General features: G+C 49.8%; 1 non-coding gene across 1 annotated transcript; it reads left to right on the forward strand.

The window, feature by feature from the left end:
* The first annotated feature begins 1,460 nt into the window (after positions 1–1,460).
* TRNAS-AGA (transfer RNA serine (anticodon AGA)) lies at positions 1,461–1,542 on the forward strand. Its single transcript has one exon. It is a non-coding gene; the product is annotated as a tRNA-Ser (tRNA).
* The last annotated feature ends 2,758 nt before the right edge of the window (positions 1,543–4,300 follow it).

Genomic DNA, 4,300 nt, shown 5'->3' on the forward strand with positions numbered 1-4,300 from the left:
CTCCAGGTGATGGGTATGGAGTTGAAAGGAGGAAAACACTGGTTTTCAGTTCTGGATGTAGGCGATGTGGCTACAAGGTGGATTTAGGGTGGGCATCACAGTAGGGAACAGAGCATGCACAATCAGGGTCCTTATCTTTTTAACTCCACCTACTCCTAGTATTGCTGATGACAGAGTGGGAGTCTGTAAATACTGTGTCAACCTAAACCCTCCATGCCAAGATTGGATTTGACCCTCTACACCACCCCATGCCAAGATTGGATTTGAGTGGCTTCTTGTATTCCCTTTGGCCCACAGGCTATAAGCTGCAAAAGAAATGAGGGTGTCTCAGTTCTTAGTTACCAGGAACATGCTTATCTCCAGTTCCAAGATACCTCTACAGAGCAGGAGCCTGGGCAGGCTAGGTGTGTCTGCAGGGTGACTTCAGATCAGACAGGCCTTTGAGCCCTTACTTAAAGGACAGGCCTCCTCCCACCACACACTCAAACAGCATACTGGCCGGCCTCCTCCTTTCAGCGTCCAGTGCACATAGTTCCTTAACCCACTCCTCATGCTCACCCTCTCAACTGCAACCACCTCCCACCCCTGCTCTGTAGGCAGACAGACCCTGCCAGATGCAGCACCTCCGCACTGACTCCTTAGTGCCATTTTCCAAATATTCCTGCTCCAGAGCCAAAAGGGAATCAGAGCTACTTTCATCTAGTGATGGAAAAGATCATTTTTGTGGGTCTTTTAGTATTTTGGTCCATGCTCAGGAATTAGACAATGCTTGCCAGTGCTGGAAAAAAGCTCTGGACATGCGCATTCACCCAAAACAAACTCTCTCATGTCTCCCTTCAAGTCACCCACACCTCCTTTGTATTCTCACTTTGCCCCTCCACGCTTTTCCTCAGCCAGGCTCCACCTTGCCCTTTCCATAGATCTCTCCCACTCTCACAAACCATTCCCTCTATGCACCAGGAAACCTGCATGTCAGTCATGGTCTTTGTTCCAGGGCTGGCACCACCCTAGGTCCCCAAGAGGCTGGGGGTGCTGCTGGGAGGTCATCGTCTTCCCTGGGGGACTGTCCCCACCTTAGTGCTCACAGCAGGCTGGAGACATCCTCAGATAAATTTGAGAAGCAAAGCAGGGTCTAATATCCCACCCAACAACTACCATCACCTGTGGATGTCTCCAGACAGCTGCCTTCCCTTCTTCCCTGGGAGCAGGAGAGATACCAACTGGGGAGGGAAAGTGTCCCCTGTGGCAAGATATCGCAGATGCCTGACTGAGAAGAAGATGCTGGGAGCTGCAGCTGTAGGCCCTGGGCTTCTGCCTCACAAGGCTTCTGGAAGGCTGGCACCAGGTGCCTGCTGTGCCAGTGCAGGTCCCAATTGCAGAGACTTGGCATGGAAACTCCGAGGGAGTCAGGTGTCCTTGGACCGGGCATGTATTCAGCAGGGCAGAGAAAGCAAGAGCAGGTAGTTGTGGCCGAGTGGTGAAGGCGACGGACTAGAAATCCATTGGGGTTTCCCCGCGCAGGTTCGAATCCTGCCAACTACGGGCCACAGTCCCCTTTTGAGCTCCCGACAATTGACCACACTGCAGCCATGGCACCCAACTCTACAGACACAGTCCCTCCAGCTGCACAGGGCACCCATGGATTCTGCAACACCCCTTTGCCTACCAAAAGTGTTCTTGCCTTTCCCTAGAAATGTCTGGGTAAATGGGATTTTCTTCTCCCAATTGACATGGCAAGCAAGTTGGGGAGGAGATAGAGCCAGTAAGAAGTCCACTTTTGTTGCGTCTTGAGTAGAACTTGAGAGCCTGACTTCACTGCACATCCCAAGCAGCAGATGCCAACCAGCTGCCTTCCCTACATCTGAAACTACAACCGCTCATCTCCAAAGAGAGCCTGCACAACATGGCCCTCTTTGCTAAAGATGAAGGGAAGACAATTCCTGCATCTGAGATCTTTCCAGCTCTTGCAAAGTGCCCCTCACTTTAGGTCTCACAAGGCAGATTGGTGAGGAGTAGCAGGCGAGTGTGGGGAAGAGAAGAGACCAGTGCTGACTAGGAGCTACAAAAGAGGTTCTACTGTGCATACATGGACTTCATTGCTAACAACGAAGTGAAGACACTTCACAGATCTGAGATCTTGCCTTACCAAGGCTGGAGAAAAAAGCATTAAGCATGTGCACTAATTTACATGCTAGGCAAAGAGATTTTAACCAATTGTTTAAAAGGAAAACAATGTATATGTATTGGGAAAATGAAGATGTTAATGCCTTGTTAATAAATAACCATCGATTTGGAGCCTCGGTGTGCTGTCTTGGGACAGGCACCCATAGATACGTATCTGTGTAATAAAAGGAAATGCTTCCACTCTGTGTCTGGACTGGATCTTTGCACACTGGTTGTTGAACCCAAGTTTTGGGACAAAACCAGTGGCATCAGAAGACTACCCCTGCCATCACAGACTGTCGTGGTTTAGGCCGATCCAGCAACTAAACTCAACACAGCCAGTTTCTCACTCCTTCCCCAGTGAAGTGGATAGGAGAAAAATATAATAAAAGGACTGAGGGTTGAGACAAAAATAGAGAAGGAGCACCCACCCACCATGGTCCCTGGCAAAACAGACTCGGGTTTCTTAAAGCAAAGCAATTTATTAACAGTTACTTAAAAGGATAAAGAGAAACAAAACCAGTTACTTGAGAGGATGAAAAGAAACAAAGCCAGATCTTAAAAACAACACCTCCCCTCACTTTCCTTTTCTTCCCGGCTCTACCTTCTCCTCCAGTGGTGCAGGGGGGCAGGAATGGGGGAGTGCAGGTAAGTTCATCCCATGTTGTTACTGCCACTCCTTTTCTTAAAGGGTGAGGAGTCCTTACACCCTTTTCCCTTGCTCCAGTGGATCCCCTACTCACAAGGAAAAATCCACAGACTTCACCGTGAGTCCTACCAGTAAGATGCAATCCTTCCCCATTGGATTGCTCCAGTGCGGGCTTTACCACAGTCGTGGATACTTAGGGAGTTGTTGCCAGTCACTCAGGCATGTGTCATCACACGGACTCTGGATGCCTCTCTACCTTGTCGTGCGTCCCATGCTCCACGACTGTCCTCAGGCTCAGGCATCTCTTCTTCTCCGATGTGGCTTCTCCACGGGCTGCAAGCGGGTCTCTGCTCCACTGGGTCCGTCCTGGCTGCAGGGGGGCTGCCTGCCATCTCGCTACTGGTTGCAGGGGAAACTCAGCTCTGGCACACCTCCTTCCACTCCATTTTCACTGACCTGGGGTCAGTGTCGCCATTTCTCTCAGATGTTGTTATAGGTTGATTTCAATAGTTTGGCAAGAAAATGATTCTCAACTGTAAAATTAATAGTTAAAATTTATTTAGGGCAAGCAAGCAAAACAGTGCTGGGTGCGCCAGGAGTCTCTGCTCCACCAAGACGCACACCCGCCGTGGCAGTTTTTCTTGTATTTATACAAACACACTCATAGACCCCCCCAAAAAGGTCAGTCTCTCCCAGGAAATCATTTCCATAGACCTCGTCTCAGGATCCGCCTCAGGCTCCTCCTCGACACGCCTCCTGGTGGTCGTGAGCAGGGGTCTTCAGGATGAAGGCCGGAGGTCTTCCTCACTGTGTACTTTTCACCTCTTCCCTAAAATCCCTGATTTGGCTGAGCTTGCAGAGCCAAACTGGTTCCAGCCTGGTCTGTCCTTGAGTGGACATCTGGTTGCCTTGCCTGTCACTATCTGAAGACAAATGTTAGTTTTTATTAGTCCTTATCTTTCCTACATGGGTGAGTTTCTGTGTATCCCTTCCTCCCTACAGAGGTGTGAGACGTGTCACAGCCTTGCCGGAGTCCGTCTGATCTGTCTTTTCTTTTCTCACCAGCCTCCTCCTGGGCAGCTGGTATTTTACAGCAGGGACCAGCGCTTTACAACTTCTAACATTTTACAGCAATAATCCATACAACAGTTAGTGTGACAGTTAGTATTTAAACAATAATTGGTTAGTATTTAATATTTAAACAATAACTAATATATATCTTAGCTAGTTCCTGAGAGATGGTGGTTTCTATTTGATTGGAAAATTCTAATATATTACTTATTACAGATGTTAGTCCTCTCTGGGTGAACTTGGCCCGGTGGGCACCCTGGTAGTGGGGCGCTCCCCAGGTTCCCCAGGCGACTCCACTGCCGCCAACCTCAGCAGGTGGCGCAGGCCCGGTGCGGGCAGCCACCCGGCCGGGAGCCAGGGAGTGGGGCAGTGCCCTCGTCCCTTCTCTCCTCACTCCTGGGCAAAGCAGCTTTTACG

Source organism: Tauraco erythrolophus, chromosome 14 (assembly GCF_009769465.1).
Source record: "Tauraco erythrolophus isolate bTauEry1 chromosome 14, bTauEry1.pri, whole genome shotgun sequence".
Classification (NCBI taxonomy): Eukaryota; Metazoa; Chordata; class Aves; order Musophagiformes; family Musophagidae; genus Tauraco; species Tauraco erythrolophus.